The sequence below is a fragment of the Lepus europaeus genome, chromosome Y, assembly GCF_033115175.1.
Source record: "Lepus europaeus isolate LE1 chromosome Y, mLepTim1.pri, whole genome shotgun sequence".
Lineage (NCBI taxonomy): Eukaryota > Metazoa > Chordata > Mammalia > Lagomorpha > Leporidae > Lepus > Lepus europaeus.
Window position 1 is genome coordinate 26,795,585 of NC_084851.1, and position 25,802 is coordinate 26,821,386.

Consider the following 25,802-nt stretch of genomic DNA (forward strand, 5'->3'; position numbering starts at 1 on the left):
CAATTGCTTTCATCAGTATTTTTAAATTTTTTCTTGCAGAGGCCTTTCACATCCTGGGTTATATTTATTCCAACGACTTTTGTTTTCTTGCAACTGTTGTGAATCCAATGTTTTTCAGTGAGTTCACTGTTGGATACAAAAGTGCTCCTGATTCTTCTGTGTTCATTTTGTATCCCACAACTTTGGTGAATCCATTAATCAGTTACAGAAGTCTCTTGGTAGAGTCATTTGGTTTCTCTGTATATAGAATTATGTCATCTGGAAACAGCACATAATTTGCTTTCTTCTTTCCTATTAGCAGCCTTTTCTTTCTGCCACTTACCTACTTTTTTGCTGCAAACTTTCATTGCAATATTGAATAACAGTGGTGAGACTCAGCATTCCTGTCTGGGCCAGATCTTGAATGAAATGCTTTCAGCTCTTTGCCACTCTGGAGAATGTTAGATATGGGTTTGTCATATACAGGCTTTACTGTATTGAGGTATGATCCTTCAAAAATATGTTGCTCAAAATTTTTTCATAAATTGATGTTAGTTTTTGAATGCTTTAATTACCTCAATTGAGATAATTCTAATGATTTTATCCATCATCCTGTTGATGTGATTTATTTTCTTTGATTTGCATGCATTTAACTATCCCATATATCCCCAGGACACATCCTAATTGGTTTTTACTTGCTGTAGGATTTGATGGCTAGTCTTATGAAAATTTTGTGTCTATAATCATCAGGCATATTGGTCTGTAGTTTCATATTTGAAAGACAGAGATCTCTCTGCTGACTCACTCCAATTTTGGAATCTAGACAAGGCTTTCTTCATGGATGACTTTGAAGGGGATTCATCTCTTTAAAGTGGTTGGAGTAATTTTAGAAGGACAGATGTTAGTCCTTTAAAAAAAGATTTAGAATTAGTAATGAAGAAAATATTTTAAATGCACCTAATTTTCTCAGTGAGATTACTAAATTAGCTATATAATGAATCATAGTGAGGTTTTCAGCATTTGGTAGTCACTTGTAATGTTCAATGTATCTTTAAGTTGATTATCATGTTGTTGTCAGTTTATGTACTGATTATCACTAGTTTCATGAGAATGGGGATGACTTATGGGATTTGAAATTGAAAAATTACTTTATAATAACACAGATCTTCATAACATCTGCACAGTCTATAAGGTAAATAAATAATAATGTGAGTCATTTAAAAGATATTTGAGTTTAATTCCTTTTAGCTGATTAGCCTTTACTAGGTGTCAATTATAAACATAATTAATAATTCACTGAGCAAGCAAACAATAAAGCTGTAAGTTTAGTAGAAAGAATTCTGACATAACAGTGTGAGTAGTTGTGTGGACCCTCACTCCAGTAGAATTAATTAAAACAATTTTAAGAAATAATAAAGATGGGCCAGCACTGTGCCTCACTAGGTTAATCCTCTGCCTACAGCACCTGCCTCCCATATGGGTGCCGGGTTCTTGTCCTGGTTGCTCCTCTATCAGTCCAGCTCTCTGCTGTGGCCTGAGAAGGCAGTGAGGATGGCCCAAGTGCTTGGGCCCGTGCACCCACATGAGAGACCAGGAGGAAGCACTTGGTTCCTGGCTTCGGATTGGCTCAGTGCCAGCCATAGTGGCCATTTGGGGAGTGAACCAATGGAAGGAAGACCTCTCTCTCTCTCTCTCTCTCTCTCTCTCTCTCTCTCTCTGTCTCTCTATCTGTCAAATAATAAAAAATAAATAATAAAGAAATATTCCTGCAAAGTCTCTAGAAATGGTCCCAAATACACTTAGCACACAAATATTATGAAAATCTAAGATTTTCTAAAAGCAGAGGGACTCAGTAGTACTATTTAAATCTAGACCTGATTTCCCTCTCCCCTGCCCTGACTCAGAAGGAAACTTCTCCATACAGGAACAATGGGAAACATAGGGCTCTCCTTGCTGGGAGCTGCCACCTGGGGAGAAAGACATCTCTTCTTTTTTTTAAAAAAATTATTTATTTATTTGAAAGTCAGAGTTACACAGAGAGAGGAGCAGCAGAGAGAGAGAGGTCTTCTGTCAGTTGTTTCCCTTCCCAAATAGCCACAATGGCTGGAGCTTCACCAATCCGAAGCCAGCAGTCAGGAGCTTCTTCTGGGTCTCCCATGCAGGTGCAGGGGTCCAAGGACTTGGGCCACCCTCCACTATTTTTCCAGGCTGGAGTAGAGAGCTGATAGGAAGTAGAGCAACTGGGTCTTGAACCAGTAACCATATGGGATGCTGGTGCTTCAGGCCAGGGCATTAACACACTACACCACAGCACTGGACCCAAGAGAAAGATATCTTGATTTCTCCTATCTGCAGCTATTTGATGCCAGAATATGTTCTATATAAATATAGCTTAGAGATGGGGCTCAATCCCAATCAAGTGACAGAGGCTCTATGCTGGGCAGGAGAACACTTGGATCATCTATTACATTCAACATCCAGAGTAGAAAAATCTATACAAACAGCATATTTGTAGTGGCTTTAGTTTCAAAGTATCGGGGACAGGGAAGAAAAGCAAAAAAGTACTCTTTTTTACTTATTTATTTGTGTTTATTTTATTTTTACACTTTATTTATTTATTTGAAGGGCAGAATTACAGAGGGAAAGATCTTCCATCAGCTGGTTCACTCTCCCCAAATGGCTTCAATAGCTGTGGCTGGAAGGCTAGAGGCCAACACTCCATTTAAGTCTCCCACATGAGTTCAGAAGCCCAAGGCCCAATGGGATGCCAATATTGCAGAGGGTGGCTTGATCTATTGTGTCACAACATCAATTCCTTTTGTTAATTTTAGAAGCAAGGAGAGGGGGAAGATATGTGTATCCCCTCATGCTGGTTTACTCTCAAAATGCTCACATCAGTGAGGCTGAGTTAACTTAAACCTGGGAGCTACTGAGGCAGGCATGGTAGTACAGCAGGCTGAGCCATTGATGGGGATGCCCATGTCTCATATCAGCTTGCTGGTTCAGGCGCTAGCTATTGTGCTTTCAATTCATATTGAATGATGTGAATTTTTTTTTTTGCTAATGTGCAAAGGAGGCAGCAGATGAAGGCAGCCTTGAATTTCTGCCCTCCATACTGGAGACCTGGATGGAATTCCTCAACCATGTTTGGCTTGCCACAGCCTTAAATGTTAGGGGCATTGGGCAGAGTTATCTAGTCAAAGGGAAATTTCTGTCTCTCTCTCACTCACTCGCTCTCTCTCTCCCCATTTCTAAATGATTAGCCAATTAATTTTAAATAATTTAACAAACCAAGTGTTGGGAACTCAATCTAGGTTTCCAACATGGCTCATATTTTCTTAACTACTTGAGTGTTTTACTTATGGTTGATGTGGTTCCAGGTGGGCATTAGCAGAAATCTGGAATTAGGAGTGCAGCTGGGAATGAAATCCAGGCATTCTAGGATGTGTGCTTCCCAAGAAGCATCTTTTGCTTTTTTAAGATTTATTTATTTATTTGAGTTACTTTTTTTCAGATTTTATTTATTTGTTTGAGAGAGAGAGTTACAGACAGTGAGAGGGAGAGATGAGAGAAAAGTCTTCCATTCACTGGTTCACTCCCCAAATGGCCACAATGACCAGAGCTGTGCTGACCCAAAGCCAGGATCCAGGAGCTTCTTCCAGGTCTTCCACATGGGTGCAGAGACCCAAGAACCTGGGCCATTTTCTACTGCTCCTCAGACCATAGCAGAGAGCTGGATCAGAAGAGGAGCAGCCAGGACTAGAACCAGTGCCCATATTGGGTGCCAGTGCCCGATGGCAGAGGCTTAACTTACGAGGCCACAACACCTTCCTCTTGAATTACTTTTAAGAGTTATTTATTTACTTGAAAGGAGGGGGGCTGAGAGAGACAGAGTGTGAGATCTCATCAGCTGATTCACACCCAAGGTGACTGAAGTGTTAAGGGCTGGGCTGATCCAAAGCCAGGAGACAGGAGCTTCTTCTGAGTCTTCAACATGGGTGCAGGGGCCCAAGAACTTGGGCCATCTTCCACTGCTTTCCCAGGAAAAATTAGCAGGGTGCTGGATCAGCAGTGGCATATCTAGGACTTGAACTGGTGCCCATATGGGATACTGGTGCTGCAGGTTCTAGCTGTACCCACTGTGCCACAGCACCAGCCCTAAAGCAGCATCTTCAACATTAGATTCACCTCACCTTTTTTCTTTTGGGTGATTATAAATTGTCAGAATTTATTGTGATGATAGGTATATGTAACTGAAGACTGAATTGCATGGTAAGTGAATTATATCCTCATCTTTGTGCTACTTAAAAAAATTATATAAGGGTCCAACATTGTGGTATAGTGGGTGATGCTGCCAGGTGTGATGCTGGCATCCTATTTGAGTGCTGGTTCATGACTTGGCTGCTCCACATAAGACCCATCTCTCTGCCAATGTGCTTGGGAAAGCAGCAGAAGATGGTCCAAGTGCTTGGGGAACTGCTCCCACCCTAACAAGTGGCAATCTGGATGGAACTTCTGGCTCCTGACTTCTCTTGACCAAGCCCTGGCTATTGCAGCCATTTGAGGAATGAACCAGAAGATACAAGATTTCTATCTCTGTGTCTTCTTTTCTTGATGTAACTCTATGTTCTGTTTTTTTTTTTTAAGGTTATGTGAGGGACTCATGTGAAACAGTGGGTTAAGCCACTTCCTGAAGTGCCAGAATCCCATATGGGCACTGAATTAATTCCTGGTTTCTCCACTTTCTATCAGGCTCTCTGGTAATACATCTGAGAAAACGGAAGAAGATAGTCCAGCTGCTTGGGCTGCTACAGCTGGCATGGGAGACCCAGATGGAGTTCAAGGCTACTGGCTTCATCTTGGCCAAGCCATGGCTATAGCAGCCAGTTGGGGATAGATCTCCATATCTCTCTCTCCCTCTCTCTCTCTCTCTCTCTCTCTCTCTCTCTCTCTCTCTCTCTCTCTCTCTAATTCTGACTTTTAAACTAATAAAAATAAATGTTTAAGAAGTTATATGATTTCTGAAATTGTACAAAGGATGTATTTAATTTTTCATATATTATTCATTATTTTGTAATACAGTTTTTCAATCTCAAATCCTCATAACATTTTTATTAAACTTTTATTTAATGAATATAAATTTCCAAAGTACAGCTCATGGGTTACAATGGCTTCCCCCTCCCAAAAATTCCCTCCCACCCACAACCCTCCCCTTTCCCACTCCCTCTCCTTCCAATCACATCATGATTCATTTTCAATTCTCTTTATATACAAAAGATGAGTTTAGTATAAATTAGGTAACGATTTCAACAGTTTGCCCCCATATAGCAACACAAAGTGAAAAAAAATACTGTTGGAGTACTAGTTATAGCATTAAATAACAGTGTACAGCACATTAAAGGCAGAGATCCTACATAATATTTTTTTAAAAAATTAATTAATTTTCTATGCCATTTCCAATTTAACACCAGGTTTGTTTGTTTTTTTTTTTCATTTCCAATTATCTTTATATGCAGGAGATCGATTCAGTATATAATTAGTAAAGATCTCATCAGTTTGTACCCACGCAGAAACACAAAGTGTAAAAATACTGTTTCAGTACTAGTTATAGCATCACTGCACATTAGACAACACATTAAGGGCAGATCCCACATGGGATGTAAGTACACAGTGACTCCTGTTGCTGACTTAACAATTTGACACTCCTGTTCATGGCGTCAGTAATCTCCCTAGGCTCTAGTCATGAGTTGCCAGGGCTATGGAAGCCTTTAGGGTACGCTGACTTTGATCTTATTCCAATAGGGTCACAGTCAAAGTGGAAGTTCTCTCCTCCCTTCAGAGAAAGGTACCTCCTTCTTTGATGGCCCCATTCTTTCCACTGGGATCTCACTCACAGAGATCTTTCATTTAGGTCTTCTTCTTTTTTTCTTTTCCATGGTATCTTGGCTTTCCATGCCTACAATGCTCTCATGGGCTCTTCAGCCAGATCCGAATGCCTTAAGGGCTGATTCTGAGGCCAGAGTGTTGTTTAGGACATCTGCCATTCTATGAATCTGCTGTGTATCCCACGTCCCATGTTGGATCTTTCTCTCCCTTTTTGATTCTATCAGTTAGTATTAGCAGACACTTGTCTTGTATGTGTGATTCCGTTTGTTTATTAGACCTATCCAAGCCATCGCATGTGAAATGAAATTGATCACTTGGACTAGTGAGATGGCATTGGTATATGCCACCTTGATGGGATTGTATTGGAATCCCTTGGCACATTACTAACTCCATCATCTGGGGCAAGACTTATTGTGCATGTCCCAAACTGTGCATCTCCTCATCTCTTTTTCCACTCTGAAATTTAAAAGGGATCACTTTTCAGTTAAAATTTAAACACCTAAGAATAATTGTGTGTTAATTACAGAGTTCAACCACTAGTACTAGAACAACAACAACAACAACAAATACTAAAAAGGATAAAGTATTACATTGTACATCTAGAGTCAGGACAAAAGCTGATCAGGTCATTGTTTCTTATAGTGTCCATTTCACTTCAACAGGTTTCCCCTTTGGTGCTCAGTTGTCGCTGATCAGGGAAAACAAATGATATTTGTCTCTTTGGGACTGGCTTAATTCACTCAGATGATGCTTTCCAGATCCCTCCATCTTGTTGTGAATGACTGGGTTTCATTGTTTTTGACCGCTGTATAGTATTCTATGGAGTACATGTCCCATAATTTCTTTATCCAGTCTACTGTTGATGGGCATTTGGGTTGGTTCCAGGTCTTAGCTATTGTGAATTGGGCTGCAATAAACATTCATGTGCAGATGGCTTTTTTGTTTGCCAAATTAAGTTCCTTTGGGTAAATTCCAAGGAGTGGGATGGCTGGGTTGTATGGTAGGGTTATGTTCAGGTTTCTGAGGAATGTCCAGACTGACTTCCATAGTGGCCTAACCAGTTTGCATTCCCACCAACAGTGGGTTAGTGTCCCTTTTTCCCCACATCCTCTCCAGCATCTGTTGTTGGTAGATTTCTGGATGTGAGCCATTCTCACCAGGGTGAGGTGAAAACTCATTGTGGTTTTGATTTGCATTTCTCTGATTGCTAGTGATCTTGAACATTTTTTCATGTGTCTGTTGGCCATTTGGATTTCCTCTTTTGAAAAATGACTATTGAGGTCCTTGGCCCATCTCTTCAGTGGGTTGTTTGTTTTGTTGTTGTGGATTTTCTTGATTTCTTTGTAGATTCTGGTTATCAACCCTTTATCTGTAGTATAGTTTGCAAATATTTTTTTCCCATTCTGTCGGTTGCCTCTTCACTTTCCTGACTGTTTCTTTTGAAGTACAGAAACTTCTCAATTTGATGCAATCCCAAATGTTAATTTTGGTTTTGACTGCCTGTGCTCCTGGGGTCTTTTTTAAAAAGTCTTTGCATGTACCTATATCTTGCAGGGTTTCTCCAATGCTCTCTAATAATTTGATGGTTTTGGGTCATAGATTTAAGTCTTTAATCCACGTTGAGTGAATTTTTGTGTAAGGTGAAAGATATGGGTCTTGCTTCAAGCTTCTGCATGTGGAAATCCAATTTTCCCAGCACCATTTATTGAATAGGCTGTCCTTATTCCAGGGATTAGTTTGGAATCTTTGATCAAATATAAGTTGGCTGTAGATGTTTGGATTGATTTCTGGTGTTTCTATTCTGTTCCATTGGTCTATCCATCTGTTTCTGTACCAGTACCATGCTGTTTTGATGACAACTGCCCTGTAGTATGCCCTGAAATCTGGTATTGTGATGCCTCCGGCTTTGTTTTTGTTGTACAAGATTGCTTTGGCTATTCGAGGTCTTCTGTGTCTCCATATGAATTTCAGCATTATTTTTTCCAGATCTGAGAAGAATGTCTTCAGTATCTTGATTTGTATTGCATTGAATGTATAAATTGCTCTTGGGAGAATAGACATTTTGATGATATTGATTCTTCCAATCCATGAGCATGGAAGATTTCTCCATTTTTTGGTATCCTCTTCTATTTCTTTATTTAAGGTTTTGTAGTTTTCATCGTAGAGATCTTTAACGTCCTTGGTTAAGTTTATTCCAAGGTATTTGATTGTTTTTGTAGCTATTGTGAATGGAATTGATCTTAGAAGTTCTTCCTCAGCCGTGGCATTGCCTGTGTATACAAAGGCTCTTGATTTTTGTGGATTGATTTTATATCCAGCTACTTTGCCAAACTCTTCGATGAGTTCCAGTAGTCTCTTAGTAGAGTTCTTTGGGTCCCCTAAATAAGGAATCATATCATCTGCAAAGAGGGATAGTTTGAGTTCTTCCTTCCCGATTTGTATCCCTTTAATTTCCTTTTCTTGCCTAATAGCTCTGGCTAAAACTTCCAGAACTATATTGAATAGCAGTGGTGAGAGTGGGCATTCCTGTCTGTTACCAGATCTCAGCGGAAATGCTTCCAACTTTTCCCCATTCAATAGGATGTTCGTCATAGGTTTTTCATAAATTGCTTTGATTGTATTGAGGAATGTTCCTTCCATACCCAGTTTGCTTAGAATTTTCATCATGAAAGGGTGTTGTATTTTATCAAATGCTTTCTCTGTGTCTATTGAGGGAATCGTATGGTTTTTCTTCTGCAGTCTGTTAATGTAGTGTATTAGGTTGATTGTTTTGTGGACGTTGAACCATCCTTGCATACCAGGGATAAATCCCACTTGGTCTGGGTGGATGATCTTTCTGATGTGTTGTTGCATTCTATTGGCCAGATTTTATTGAGGATTTTTGCATCTATGTTCATCAGGGATATTGGTCTGTAATTCTCTTTCAATGCTGCATCTTTCTCTGGCTTAGGAATTATGGTGATGCTGGCTTCATAGAAAGAATTTGGGAGGATTCCCTCCTTTCCGATTGTTCTGAATAGTTTGAGAAGAATTGGAGTTAGTTCTTCTCTAAATGTCTGGTAGAACTCAGCAGTGAATCCATCTGGTCCTGGGCTTTTCTTTGTTGAGAGGGCCTTTATTACTGTTTCAATTTCTGTGTCAGTTATGGGACTGTTTAGGTTTTCTATGTCTTCCTGGCTCAATTTAGGTAGGTTGTATGTGTCCAAGAACCTGTCCATTTCTGATAGATTTCCCTGTTTGCTGGCATACAAGTCCTTGTAGTAATTTCTGATGATTCTTTTTATTTCTATGGTGTCTGTTGTTATGTTTCCTTTTTCATCTCTGATCCTATTGATTTGGGTCTTTTCTCTTCTTTTTTTAGTTAGTTTGGCCAATGGGGTGTCCATTTTGTTTATTTTTTCAAAAAACCAGCTCCTAGTTTGGCTGATTTTTTGTAATGTTTTTTTTTTTTTTGATTCAATCCTATTGATTTCTTCTTTGATTTTGATTATTTCTCTTCTCCTACTGGGTTTGGGTCTGGTTTGCTGCCGATTTTCTAGATCCTTGAGATGACTTGAAAGCTCATCTATTTGGTGCCTCTCCAATTTCTTGATGTAGGCACCTATTGATATAAACTTTCCTCTTAACCCTGCTTTTCTTGTATCCCATAGGTTTTGGTGTGTTGTGCTTTTATCCTCATTTACTTCCAGAAAATTTTTGATTTCTCTTTTGATTTCTTCTATGACCCATTGTTCATTCAGGAGCATGTTGTTCAATCTCCATATGTTTGCACGTGCTCCAGGGATTCCCGAGTTGCTAATTTCCAATTTCATTCCTTTGTGGTCTGAGAAGTTGCATGGTATGATTCTAATTCTCTTGAATTTGCTGAGACTTGCTTTGTGGCCTAGTATGTGATCAATCCTAGAGAAGGTTCCATGTACTGCTGAAAAGAATGTAAAGTCCTTAGATGTAGGATGAAATGTTCTGTAGATATCTGTTAGATCCATTTGGGCTACAGTGTCATTTAAATCTGCTGTCTCCTTGTTGATCTTCTGTCCTGTTGATCTGTCTATCTCTGAGAGTGGAGTATTGAAGTCCCCCAGTACTATTGTATTGGGGTCTAAGTCTCCCTTTAAGTCCCTTAACAAGTCTTTTAAATAAGCTGGTGCCCTGTGATTAGGTGCATATACATTGATAATCATTATATCTTCCTGTTGAATGGATCCCTTAATCATTACATAGTGCCCCTCTTTGTCTCTCCTGACAGTTTTTGTGGTAAAGTTTATGTTGTCCGATATTAAGATGGCTACGCCCGCTCTTTTTTCATTTCTGTTGGCATGGTATATCTTTTTCCAGCCTTTCACTTTCAGTCTGTATGGATCATTGTTGGAAAGATGAGTTTCTTGTAAGCAGCACAAAGATGGGTTTTGTTCCTTAACCCAATCAGCCAATTGGTGTCTTTTAACTGGACAGTTCAAGCCATTAACATTCAATGTGACTATTGAGAAGGAGTAACTTTGCCCTGCCATTTGCCAAAGATATTTTCTAATATCTGGTTTGAGATTCCTGTGATCTTTTGCTGTGAGGTTTCCTTCCTTTACCTTCTTTCATATTGGTGACCGTGTTCCTGTGTTTCTGTATGTAATACATCTTTAAGCATCTTTTGCAGGGCTGGACGAGTGGCGACAAATTCTTTCAATTTCTGTTTGCTGTGAAAGGTCTTTATTTCGCCTTCATTCACAAATGAGAGCTTTGCAGGATATAATATTCTGGGCTGGCAGTTTTTCTCTCTTAGTACCTGGGCTATATCTTGCCATTCTCTCCTAGCTTGTAGGGTTTCTCCTGAGAAGCAATGAATTTGAAATGTACTCACCTGAAGACCCATTATTTTATTCCAATACATGCACTAGAATAGTTTTCCCAACTCTGGAATATACTTTATGGACACATCACCAATTATTCAGTAGATTAGGGAAAGTATCTTTTCTAAAGGGATATACATGAGTTTCCACAGCAATATTTATTTGTTGTTTATATATCTTATTACTTCTTTACTTATGTTTTAAACAATCACCTGTAACAAGTAGATGAATGTTTTACAACTCTAATTTTAAGAATTAAAAATGAAAATAAATGAGGATTTCCAGTGCGGCTGGGTTGCTGTGGGTCCCTTAGAAATACGTAGAATGTCAGTCACAAGCAGGCTGTCAGCTGTGGCTGGAAAGTGTGTTTCTGGACTAACTGACATCTCACTACTAATAGCTTCTTATGCCACATGTGTGATCTTGTGGCTTTTAATCATACTTTCAGGGTGGATGCATTCTTTCATACAGAGCTAGCAGAGGAAGGGCCTGAGCCCCGAAGGAGATGCACAGTCTCCAGGAGACACCCTCTGTCTGCATAAACCCCAAGACAATCACCATATAGTATGTGAAACCCCTGTCCAATGGGGAACTCCGCAGAATGACCCAATGAAGAAAGCAATGCCTTAAAAACCCAGGACACTTCCTAAAAGCCAGTATCCCATTCAGGCACTCCTCCTGGTCTCCTCAGACCAGATGCTTTTTCTGTCACTTGTCAATCATATAAATGTTTCTTTTCTGACAAATAACAGTTTCTGCCTCTATGCAAGCTGTTTCCTGGCTTTGTATTTATATACTAAGCTGAGGAAAAGAAACCACGAAACTTGCTCCTGCAACCACCCTCCCCTCTGTGACTGGTAACAGCATAAGTTGTGACAGTTATCATCCAACACTGTACCCCCATTTAAATTTCTCAATTCATAGCACGTTTCTTTCAAATGTGAATTTGCCAAGCAGAATCCATCAGAATTCCATATGGTTAGCATGTGGATGGAGATGAATTCAGATGCACCATGTTATAGCAAGGCTGAATACCCAGGAGGTATACAAATCATCCCTCTTTTCCAAGTGAAGGAGTGCAGAGGCTTGTGGGAAATGTAGTCTTCCTCAGTCATGGCATCACCAGCATAGAAGTGTGGAAAGGGTTTTTTCAGGTTCCTTCTAAACATGGGTCAATTGCCCACTCCTGCCCTCCTCCCAGGAATTCCAAACCTGAAGCTCTTCTGATCCTGCTCCTTAGACCCCAAACAGAGTTTCTAACCCTGGAGGGTCTTCCTGGGTTGACAATTAATCCCAGCAGGCAATAGGGATTACTGGGGAGTGAGACATGTTCACTTATTAGGAACAGAAACATCCATGGTTCTCAGTTGGGGGAAATCTTACACTGAGTTATAGGCCATAGGCCTCAGTCTGTGAGGAAGGCCATACTGGCATTTGATCCTCAGATCTGAAGCCCAGAGAATTATACCATAGCTTACATTTCAGGTGATTAAGTTGTCAGTTGTGGGTGCTCTGCCAGATGACCTGCATTATTATGGTTCTGAGGAAGTTCCACAAATGTGGTCAATCTAAGATGGCAGTGTGGCAAAGAAATCTTCAGGTTGCATGAGTAAGGTGTCTGCTTTGAGTCTAGTTTGAACTCAGCCACTGTGGATCCTGTTACTGACCTATATGGCATAGATTTATACAATTGTAGCATGTGACCATGCACAATATTAGTTTAATATCACAAATTCTCAGCAAAATTATTGTGAAGTGTGTGCAAACTCTCATATTATGGGGCAATTGTATTTGTGGGGTTTTGTGATGCCTCTTCAGAAGAGAAGTTTCTGGTGCTTTCTTGTGTCTTGGACAGTATTCTTATTTGATTTTGCATAACTTTATATAAGATATAATTTTCAGGGGCCAGCGTTGTGGCTCACTTGGTTAATCCTCCACCTGCTGCGCTGGCATCCCATATGGGCACTGGTTCTATTCCCAGTTGCTCCTCTTCCAGTCCAGCTCTCTGCTGTGGCCTGGGAGGGCAGTGCAGGATGGCCCAAGTGCTTGGGCCCCTGCACCCACATGGGAGATCGGGAGGAAGCAGCTGGCTCCTGGCTTCGGATTGGCATAGCTCCAGCTGTGGTGGCCATTTGGAGAGTGAACCAACAGAAAGAAGACCTTTCTCTCTGTCTCTCTCTCTCACTGTAACTCTACCTGTCAAATAAATAAATAAAATCTTTTTTTAAAAAATCTAATTTTCAAAGACAGTGGTTTCTATGAGGAATGTGAGAGAAGTTTTCCATGTCTTCACAAATCAATTTTGGTAGATTGTTTGTGTTCAGGAATCTATCCATTTCTTCCAGGTTTCCTGATTTGTTGGCATACAGCTCTTTGTAATAATTCCTGATGATTTTTTTTTATTTCTGTGGTATCTCTAGTCAGATTTATTTTTATATATGATTTTATTATTTGGGTCTTCTCCCTTTTTTTGGTTATTTTGGCCAAAGGTTTATCCAGTTTGTTTATTTAAAAAATCAAAAATCAGCTTTTCATTTTATTGATGTTTTGTATTAATTGCTTTTCTTTCAGCTTTATATCATCTCTAATAGTAATTATTTCCTTCTGATAATTTGAGGTCTGCTTTATTGTTTTCCTAGGTTATTGTGATTAATTGATATAATTTATTTGATGCTTTTCCAATTTTTTATGTATTCACCAATCGCCATAAACTTTCCTGCTAACACTGCTTTAGCTTTCCCCCTTATATTTTGATATTTTGTATTGCCATCTTCATTTGTTTCCACTGAGAACTAGATATTATACTGTAAAAGCAAACAGCACAACACTCATCATACTCATCACTGACTGCTGTGTATACTACCCCCAAAACTGAAAATACAAAACAGTAAAATGCACCTATGGTCTTAGGTATATATATCTATATATTACATTATTTATATTTACATTTATAAAATATATGTTATACATAATATAAGTATGTTATATAAAATATATTTATATTCATAAGATATACATACATTTTAGACATTTTCAGATAAATATTCATCATTATCTTCAAAAGAAATTTATAGCAAGAATATTGAAGGAATGAAAGTCAGATAAAAAATTCTCACAAAGTTCATTATTAGTGATGCAGCTCAACTCCCCCATCTAGTCATAACTAAAATGTTATAAAACTAAAAACTTAGCATAATTAATTATCTACTTAATGGCAAAAAATGCTAAACTTAATCAATAGAAAAATACTCAAGGTCATTACATCACATATGTTAAATATCTGTCTATGCTTTGAGTAGCAAATGACTTATGACAGTTGAGAGGGGTGCTGCAAGATCCCAGAGACGTATCCACATCATATGAAAACAAGGCAGGGACCCACATCTCCTGCTGATTTTCATACTATTTCAAAACACTGTATCCAAAATATTTACAAGTCAATATTTATAAAAGTATTTCAGTGACTGAATCTTGAATTTGTTTATTTTGTGAAATTCCAATAGGTTGGAGAAAATCAGATTTATGTATTATGTAAATGAGATTATGTATAATGTATATGTTGGACATCTACTTTGGCTCTTTTCTAGGCTGAGATCATACAGTGCTAGTGAAGAGTCTTTCTGTTTACCATCTCCAATGGTGCATGACAAGCTTTCTAAGAAATTTTCAAAAGTTCCATCATCTGTCTAGTTTGTGTATTCATGATTTTTTCTCTATTATCTAAAAGAAAATTATCAACCATGAGGCATAAAATGCACAGTGGAAATATACAGGAAATTTGCCTGTGTAGTGTAGAATTTTAGAGGCAGACAAGTAGAAATATTAAAGAAATATTTTAAATTATTATCCTCATCACCACCAGAATATTTTTTCAAGGAGTAAATGTATACAATTATCATTGTCATGACAATGTAATAAAGGAGAATAAGAAAGTAGAAACTATTTCAGTAAGATAAATACTTATGGGTATACATTTTTTAAAATCTGAGACCATATTATAAATTTTGGTGAAAAGTTGGATATTAATGATTTATTTCTTTTTTTATTTTTATTTTATTTTATTTGAAAGTCAGAGTTACACAGAGAGAGGAGAGGCAGAGACAGAGAGAGAAGTCTTCCATTCGATGGCTCACTCCCTAGATGGCCACAAGGGCCAGATTTGCGCCAATCTGAAGCCAGGAATCAGGAGCTCCTTGAGGATTTACCATGCAGGTGCAGGGGCCAAGGACTTGAGCCATCTTCTACTGCTGTCCCAGGCCATGGCAGAGAGCTGGATGGGAAGAGGAATATCTGGGACTAGAACCGGTGCCCATATGGGATGCTGGTGCTGCAGGTCAGGGCTTTAACCCACTGTGCCACAACGCCAGCCCCAATGATTTATTTCTTATTTCCTGATTCATTGTTGTGATTGGAACAAACAAAAGAATGTGTATGAGAAGAGGCATGACAGCTGTTAAGAAAGGTCTGTATGATCAGGGACTTGTTCCAGGTAGTAGGATCCTGGGAATCCCAAAAGGTAACCACACACAGTTACAGGTAATTTTTGATCAGAGAAACCTGATCACTGTGCATTAAAACATATATTCTGGCCGGCGCTGCGGCTCACTAGGCTAATCCTCCGCCTTGCGGCGCCGGCACACCGGGTTCTAGTCCCGGTCGGGGCGCCGGATTCTGTCCCGGTTGCCCCTCTTCCAGGCCAGCTCTCTGCTGTGGCTAGGGAGTGCAGTGGAGGATGGCCCAAGTCCTTGGGCCCTGCACCCCATGGGAGACCAGGAGAAGCACCTGGCTCCTGCCATCGGAACAGCGCGGTGCGCCGGCCGCAGCGCGCCTACCGCGGCGGCCATTGGAGGGTGAACCAACGGCAAAAGGAAGACCTTTCTCTCTGTCTCTCTCTCTCACTATCCACTCTGCCTGTCAAAAAAAAAAAAAAAAAACATGTATTCTAATTTAAAAAGTAGGAAGGATATGGAGAAAGCCAGAATATTTTAGCCAATATTAAGTATTGAATGCTTTCATCTAAATTCTCAGGAGGTTCTTCTTGAATATGTTAATAAAGGACTTCTTGGATACAAAATATTTTCTTTATTTAGTACTTCTCCAAAAGCAGCTGCCTGAGGTTAACCATTTTCTTTGGATTATTAAAATATAATTACAATTATTTACTTTTTGTAGATGTTGGATAACATGAATATGAGAGAAAACAATGAAGAGATCATAAGAAGCATCTTTATATGTGTCCCGATAGTACATTAGTAAATAACACCTTTTACCCTGTACTATATATATGAATATTTTACATAATAAAACAACTTTTAAAATAAAATTATTATAGAAATATGCTCTGTTTGCTCATAAAAATAAAGAGATCTCAAACCCGAGTAAGTTATTTCCTTTAGTAAAAGCAGATTCTGTTGATTATTTGTTATAGTGAGTGCCTGACAGCTAAACTTTCTCTTCTCAAAGCTTCCCCCATGTAATCCATATCTCCAATAGCAATTAACAACTCCTCCTGACAGAGGTATGTGATAGCCATCATAAGAAAAAGTATTTTGGGGAAAGCATATGAGTATTATTTGATCACTACAATTTCATTTATTATTTAAATTAATAGGAACTTGAGACCTAAGTATTAGGGCTACAATTGCTTCTGTGTTCTGATGTAAAGGTTCTTAGACCAGGAATCCCAAGACTGAAGTCTCTTGAATGAAGTCACTTTGGGAATTTACAGGATTTGAAAGGATTAAGAAGCAGGGCAATTCATACCCTATGCAGAGAGTAAATATGTGATTACTGTGGGCCAAGAATCAGCTTCCCCATCACAGTACCACCCAAGTCTGCATCAAACTTCACAGAATCGATATCCATCCTCATTTGACAGAGGCAAGGGTAACAGTAGCAGTTTATGAAATCTTTGAATTCACCTCTATCTAATTCCTGGTTGAAACCAGCAAGCAGAAATCAGATTTCAAGTCAAGCTCTTACAAATGTAATTAAAATTTTCTTAGACAGATATATGGACAGAGGGAAGAATGGAAAGATGACATGGATTTCAAAATGTTCTAGATAAGCAAATACCATTTGGTGGATTTTTAAATTTGCAGAGTGATTTTGAAACACACAAACCATATTACCCAGCTATATTTTGTGAATAATTACACTAGAATACTTAGCCTATTTGCAGAATCCATTGTAGTTATCCATTGATAGCTCACAAGTTATTTTAGTTAATGGAACCACACATCATTTTAAAGAATCAGACAAGAGATGCCAAACAAACATTAGTTTTTTAAGTGTTTTAAGTTGGAATAGAGTCCTTATGGTTTTTGCCCTCCAGAGTATTTGTAATGAGAAAATGTGAGTTCTATAACTACAGTACACTCATAACAATTAAACATAAATAAAGCTAGAACTGTTCTTACATTTCAATTTGTCAATTCATATCACATTTTTTTAAAATGTGAACTTTTCATATCAGCAATTAATACAAAATCAAAATTTCCCATGAATGCCATATGTGTAGAGGTGAGTTCTGATACAAGTACTCTTTTCTCAGGAGGCTGATTATCCAAAAAATATGTAGATCACCATTTATAGTACATGATGGGGATGTGTAGCATCTTCTGAGATGCAACCCCATCTTCCCATGATAGTGGCAGTGCAGGTCACTGAGAAGCAGTGCAGGTCACTGGTTAATGTGAGCATGAGCTCCTCAACCCATTCATAACAGCTTCACAGAATTACTGGCCCCAAGGCTCTACTGCAGCTTCTTCATCACTCTGGGATATGAGTCTTTCCTGTCAAGATTGGTGAGAATGTTGGAGAGGTGGTCTTGGCTTCAGGGTATACCACCAAGTGGGGCTCTGCCTTGAAGGGAGCAGAAATTTTCATAGATTTGGAGCATCAGGATCAGATATTCAGGTACATCCTGTGGACCCGGATAGGTCCATAGTGTACAATAGTTTAGATCTGCAAGTGTCTATGATGGCGTGACACAAGATTGCTTTCACAGATTGCTTTATCAACAGGTGCTGCCCTTTCAGAAGGTCACTGTATGCTGCCAAGTGTACAAAACTGGCTTGAGAAGCTATCTCAACAGTGTGGCTGATTCAAGAGTAGGAGGCTTCAAGTATATATATCATGAGAGATGTGAGTTCAAAGAGTTGGTTCCAAATCCTGTGTAGATAATGTTTCTGATTATAAATGGCTACATGGTGTTGTTGTACATGTGAGATTAGAGATGTGTATGGGTGTGAATTCATGTTGTAGTTCCATCTTAGCTTACTAATTTCTTCTGTGTGTGTGTTTTCTTTTTTAAAATTTTTATTTAGGGAATACAAATATCATGATTTTCTTTTTTAAAAGATTTATTTCATTTATTTGAATGAGAATTAGAGAGAGAGAGAGGAGAGAGAGGTCTTCCATCTGCTGCTTCACTTCCCAGATGACCCCAACAGCCAGAGCTGTGCTGTTTTGAGGCCAGGAGCCAGGAACTTCTTTCAGGTCTCCCACATGGGTGCAGGGGCACAAAGACTTGGGCCATCCTCCACTGCTACCCCAGGCCACAGCAGAGAGCTGGATTGAAAGAGGAGCATCCGGGACTAGAACCAGCACCCATATAGGATGCCGGCACTTCAGGCCAGGCAATTAACCTGCTGTGCTACAGTGCCAGCCCCATGACTTTCATATATATTAATTTAGGAACATAGTGATTCTTCCCACCCTCCTACCCTCCTGCTGGTACTCCAACTCTTCTTCCTCCTCCCTCTCCCATTCCTGTTATTATTTTTACCATGATCTATTTTCAGGTAACTTTATACTCATAAGATTAACCCTACACTAAGTAGAGAGTTCAATAGTATGAAGAAAAAACAAAACAATACAAAAATATTGTTCCTCAATAGTCAAGAAAAGGGCTGCCTAAAAGCACTTCTTCACGATATCTAATATATATACATACAATACTAGTGAACTGTTCCCAAATTCCCAGAGAAATAATTGTATATTGTGTGCAGACTGACTTTGTGCTCTATAGTAATTGTATTTGTGTAGTTTCATGGTGTACCTTCAAGTAAAATTTGTGACCTCCCCCTGAAATATGTATCTTCTCTAAGCTTCCTTTCAAGAAACAGGGAATTCTACCAATTTGGAAACAGAGAATCAATATATGAAACTATTGCAGTCAGATAAGTGATAGATTATGATGGTTTGTTGAAGAGCAGTACCATTGGTCCTGCAAAGGACTGTTTCATTATTAGATATGTTTACAGAGTACAGCTACTAAGATCATGTTTAACCATCGTATTACAAAACAAGGTATGGAAAAACATTTTAATTTCCAGATATATAATGTTAAGCAATATATTTAAGTGTAATTTGTGTTAATTATTTCACAGTTTGACCATATTTCCATATTTTAAAAATATTTTTGCTTCCTTGAGAACAAATAAATTTTATCTTTGCTTATTTTTATGTTGGAATATAAATTCTCTCCATATTTTTATATGAATGTCTAATGGTTCTTATTAGATAAGCGAGTTTTCTGTGATAGGACTTGCTATTTTCTTTTAACACTCTTTCTGTATCATTTTATTTTAACAAGAAGCTTTGATAATTATGTATTCATATTTCTCAGATTTTACTTATATAGTTTCTAGGTATTTAGTTGCAGATAGAATAGACACTCTATTCCAAAATTATAAACTGAACAATGAATGTAGTTCATACTTTTGTGCATTTCATGTAACCTATGAGTTCACATTTAGCCTGCTCTGTATATCTCTTCAATATTGTTTATTTAGAAATCCATAGGACTACCCTGTAAACATGCTATGTCATCTGACTTTGAAAGGATTTTTAGCTTTTTTTATGGAGTTCATAGGATACCAGAGACATTGAGCTTGGTTATAATTTGATAACCAATGAACCTCAACAGGGCTTCTATATTTAAGGTGTGTATCAAATCTTTTGAGCTCAGAATGACGAAATGGTCTTTACTTGAACTTTTCTGTTTACTGTTGCTACAATAAAAAGATGGCAGTGAACCAAACATGAACTCTTCTGAGAACTGAAACAAATCACTTATAACAGTCTGAATTTTTTTTCACAGTAAGAGAAGGGGTATTCTCTCTCTCTCTCTCTCTCTCTCTCTCTCTCTCTCTCTCTCTCTCTCTCTCTTTCTCTCTCTTTTGTATTGGGCCCAAGGACTTGGACCATCTTCTACTGTTTTCCCAGGCCATAGCAGAGAGCTGAATCAGAAGTGGAGCAGCCAGGACTCAAACCAGTGCCCATATGGGATGCCAGCACTGCAGGTGGAGGCTTTAATTACTACACCATAGGTCTAGCCCCAAGGACATAGAAACTATTGTTGAAAATTGTAATGGTGTAAGTTGGTCCCAAATACTTTAAATTTCTCAATGTGACCCAATTAAAAGATAAATAATGTATCCTAAAAATGCATGATTTAAATATCAAATATTTGAAAACCAGAAAGACCTGTCTTGAAAGCCTGATATGGGGATTTTATACCCTCAACTCTCTATTTGTTTCTATTTTATTGCAAATAAATTTCTAATTTTCACTGTCGGTGTCAGGAGTGCTTTCTTGCCCATTGATTTGATTCTGCAAAATTCTGTGGTCACACCTTAAAGTAGCTCTCCAATGCTATACCATTGAGTGTTATTATTGGTCTTGATTTCAAAGGTTTTCTTATTATATGATTTTTTTTACAGGCAGAGTGGACAGTGAGAGAGAGACAGAAAGGTCTTCCTTTTTGCCATTGGTTCACCCTCCAATGGCTGCCGCGGTAGGCGCGCTGTGGCCAGCGCACTGCGCTGATCCAAAGGCAGGAGCCAGGTGCTTCTCCTGGTCTCCCATGGGGTGCAGGGCCCAAGGACTTGGGCCACCCTCCACTGCACTCCCTGGCCACAGCAGAGAGCTGGCCTGGAAGAGGGGCAACTGGGACAGGATCAGTGCCCCAACCGGAACTAGAACCCAGTGTGCCAGCACTGCAAGGTGGAGGATTAGCCTAGTGAGCCACAGTGCTGGCCTTTATTATATGATTTCTAATAATTAAAAGTTAACCTGGATATGGAGGGCTGGAGCCAAGATGGCGGAATAGTGAGTGCACACACCAATAGTCCGGGAAAAGATAGTTTAATAAAAGTGGAGTTACTGTAGCCTCAGGAAAAGACTCAGGAAAAAACTGCAGAGGAAACTCTTCCAGATCTAGTGGATGTGACACAGAGAACCTACGGGGAGAGCAACGTCACTCACCGTATGGAAGCCCAGCCGCAGAGTCTGAGCACCAGTGTTGGAAGGGGAGGCAGTCCCCATTTAATGAGGATAGAATGTTACATGAAGCAACAGCAGAATCCTGCATCTGAAAAATAAGCGAGGCCAATTTTGATATTGGAGGCATTTCTGAAAAGAATGAGAAGCACAAACTGGGTAGGAAATGAACCATGAAAGAAGTCAAATCATGATGACACGGGCCACAGATGTCTGCAGACTCACAGACAAGTCACAGCCTGGCTCTAGGGCTGCAGACTGCAGACGGTCACCATGGTGACATCCAGGTCTTACTGACCTACACCTAGGTTCTCTGAGATATCCTTCCCTCTTCCTCCAGTTCCCAGCCTTGCCTTCAGGGGGCATCAGCCTCGGAGCTTTCAGAGTCAGACGTGGGCAACTGGCATTTAAAAAGCTCCCCAGGTGATCTGGATGTGTAACCAGGGTTTGAACCCCCCCGCTGCTCTCAGCACTGTCATCATCTCCAAGTGATAGCTTTTAACTAATGACAGCACGTGGGCAGAGAATGGGGACGGGGGTGTGAAGGCTGGGCAGAGTTGAAGTTTGCATAGCATTTTAATGTGCTTCTAAGGTAGCAACACAGTGGTCATTAACTCCACTAGATGAGGATGTTTTCAGGGAAGACACAATGGGAGGAGGAGAAAAAGGAAGAATCAATTGATGCTTAAAGATACATAAGACATGGACCTATATCTTAGCTATGTTTATATTTTTATTACTTGTGATTATAGTGTTTAAAAAAGAAAAAAATAGGCAGCACTTAGGGTGCAGCAGAGCAAGGGATGAACAAGAAATGATACAGTTCTTCAGTGCTGTGGGCGGAGTGGTGAGAAAATGCTTATCGTGTGAAGTGGAATTGAAGTTGAGTTTACAGACAAATCTGGCGGCCTTCCTTACAGTACCTGCTTAACCTCGGCTGCTTGGAATGACCGTTCTTGTGTTCATTTGCATTTTCTGGTCTTGTTCTTTTCCATCTAAGTGTCTCAGAAGTGGGGACCTGCAAAGGCGTGGCAAGTGCAACTCAGGGCCCAGTAGCGCATCACCTGGGCACCACTAGAGCTGCAAATCCTCAAGCCCCACCCACACCCACCGAATCAGGGTCTCGGGGTAGGGGTGCGGACTGGAGGGGAATGCAGCAATCTGGTCAAGGAGCCCTGCTGGTTACTGCAATAGATGCTCAAGTTTGAGAACAAAGGCGAGGGGTTGGGAATTTGTGATCAGAGTATTTAATCTGCCGGAATCTTAGACCAACAATTTATAATGAATATAAAAAGTCTACCTACTTCATATTTATGTACAAGAAGGCCTGATAATTTAGTTTGGACTTTAACACAAACACAGTGGTTTTCCCCTTGCAACACAGGAGACCCTACCAATATCTTCTAAGTTTGCCAGTGTCCTATCAGCAACTCATTTACCTTTTTAATCTCGTGATATGCAGAGAGAAAGAAGCTGTCCCAACAAATACAGTTGGCCCATACTGCCCATAGCAAGCAAATGGATTTAGATAAAGGCCTCTTTGGCAACAGATAATACTTTACATTAAAAAAGCTTGTGGGGAGGGAAATGAGACGTCTCAGTAATTCCCCTGTAGGTACCATAAAACGCCTGGCAGAGTTTAACATTTCCTAGTCTATTATACCTGATGCTCATTAGAAGTTTTCATTTCAGAGTGTTAATTAGATGGTGCCACACATTGCTACTTAATGGATCTGAAATCTTGGGCAAAGGTCACTTGACTAATCATTATTTTGCTTTGTTGTCTAAAGCCAGTGAATTCTTCCAGCAATGGCAAATTCGCTTTGCAATTAAATAATTTAGAGCAGAACTATCAGTAAAATCTTGTGGATATCCATGTAAAACATGCACAGAGTGTGTTGTGTTACTTACATAAACTGATATATTCTAAAAACCCTGCTTCCTTAGTTTTCTTTGTTCAATACAGTGTTCTTGGCAAGCTAATGAAATTTTATATGCAATTGTGTGATTCTAGGATTTAAATGTCTGTCTTTTCTCCATATAGGAACTATGAGCATAGGGCTCCTTCCAGTTTGCCTACTATGTTATTCCCAAAGCTTAGCATAGTACTTGACATAAAGTGGGTATTCAATACCTATTTATTGCTTTTAGAATGAGAACCTGGAGATGAGAGGAAAGAAATGTTGAAGATACTAACTAGAAATATGAACTGATAATTTATAATGAAACACTGCTCTGACTGTGCGGGGATGTCTGAGCAGCAATCCAGCCACCTGATCCTACTTTCCCCCTCCCCCTTTCCACAGAGACAGAGAACTATCACAATTTGGCTGCTTAAATTCTATGTCAGATTACTCTCAGAGGACCTCCAATTAGACTCACAGCAGACTTCTCATCAGAAACCCTACAAGCTAGAAGGGAATGGTAAGACATACCTCAGATACTAAGAGAGAAAAACTGCCAGCCCAGAATATTATATCCTGCAAAGCTCTCATTTGTGAATGAAGGTGAAATTAAGACTTTTCCTAGCAAACAGAAACTGAAAGAATTTGTTGCCACTCATCCTGCCCTGCAAAAGATGCTTGAAGATGTGTTACACACAGAAACACAGAAACATGGTCATCAATATGAAAGAAAGGAAAAGGAAGGAAAACTCACAGCAAAAGATCACAGGAAGCTCAATTTCTCTTTGACATAGAATTAAACTCATGCTCTGTTAAATCAATGTGTTAAAGTAATCTATTATGTTCTCTTGATGTCTGTTCAATTCTAATTGTTCAAAAACAGCTGAATTTTTATTAAGAGCTATGGGTTATTAAATATGTGCTTATTTTCAAAGATTTGAATAATCACCTGTAACAATGATCAAATTTAGTCTATGTTATGTCCTGATTTTAAGGAATCTTATTTCAACCAGATATTTTGGATTTTGAGCCTTCTTGGCATTCTTGACAGGCATTCAAAAAATCAAAGTTCCAAACAATCTGGACTCTAAAATTGCCAGTAAATCCTGGACTTTGGTTTTTCCAGTTTGGGCCCAACTGAAAAAATCGAAGGACCCATGTCTCTCATCTTATAGAGACACCAACTAATCAGGCTATTTGGATTATATTAGAAGGACTGTCAAGATGTGATGTGGTAACAGACTTTAAGTTTCTATAAAGGAAAATGCTATTAATACAAATGTTTGAGAATTAAAAATCTAATGATCTTGTGTTACTAAACATGATAGTTATCTTAATGAGAAAGCCCCAGAGGCCTAAACAGTTAAATACTTGTAAAATCCTACAGGTGCTTTCAAAAATACTGTGAAGTAAGCAAGTGCCTCTTGTTGGTTGATGAGTTTATAATTTCAAACATGGCAACTTAAAGTCTTTTGTCATCCATAGTTATATATGATGTGCTGCTCATAAAACTAAAGCGTTGTTGGTTCTGTGGTTAGCTGTCCTCCTATAGGTTCCTAGGGACTTTTTCCAGCCACTTCTATTGTATTCAGTACTTTGGGATGGCTCTGTAAACAGATGAAGCCAATAATGTATTAACAGTACCAACTGAGAGAAAGTATGGTTAACTGAGGTTGCTAAAAACAAAAAGCAATTCAAATCAATTGGCAATCTACAAAAAGAGTTAAAGATTTTAAAAGCTAGTATTAAAGTTGCTATCTTGGTCTATTATGCTATGTTATATGTGTGTACATATTGTATGTCCACATGGGAAAATTTTATGAAGAGTTTTATTTTAAATGGCTTATAGATAAGATTGTCCATAAATTTAAGCTGCTAAAATCAATCAAAGATACATTTTAATTTGTGTGACCTGAATCTGTGTATCATATGGTTTAAACGTGTTGGTAGAAAGAAACTAAAAACACTTTAGATGGATGTGCTTAAGTTTACTGGCTAAACAAACTACACCATGTTAGATATTTAAAAGGTGTTTTCAAATACATGATTTTTAAAATTTATAGAAGGCATTGGACTTCTGGTAAATATTTTCTTAAGTTGTTATCTAGTGGTTGAAACGGTTTGCTAAGTATTCATGTAATATTGCTATTGTCAGCAAGCGATCTAGGACTTGCTCCCTCATTTCTCTATTCTAAGCCCAACTTGTTCTTTCATTTCTCTATTCTCTTCAAGGTAGGAAACTAATTCTATTATAAAGGAATCTGTAGGATGCACAATTTAATCTTTAGACCTTATAAAAGAGATGACTAACATTTTTCTGTAATAGCATAACCAAAATAAGAGTTTAAATAATAATCTCATACCTGGATTCACTTCACCATCAGTGAAGTATACAGTAAGTAGAAAAAACCTCCCTTTCAGACCAAAGGGAAAGAAAGTTTTAAAGTGAGAATATAATTTTCCTCATGGGCATTGTCTACCTTAGAAAAACTACTACAGAACATGCCTGTGACTATAGACTTGTAGTTCAGGCCACCGAAGATTAGAGATGGGACTTGGGCACTTCCTTGACTTGCATCCTCTTGTCTGCTTTAACACAAACCAGGAGGAAAAGAAAGCTAGGCATCAGAAGCAATGGGTGGCAGACCAATTAATGGCTGTTCTGTACAGTTATCTGCCCTCAAGGAGACCCAACAGGCCAGTCCACTGCAGTGGCTTTCAATGTGGTAAGCCTGGGCTTCAGCAGAAGTCAGCTTGTGAAGAGCCCTGGCAGCTCCGCCAAGAGTTGGATCACTGGAAATGGACCTGCCCTGGAGTCGAAGGATGCCCAGGTCAGAGCCACAGATCTTATTGGCTCTAAGCTGAAAAGCCCTTCACTCAGCTCAACTTCCAAAGTGACCACTGC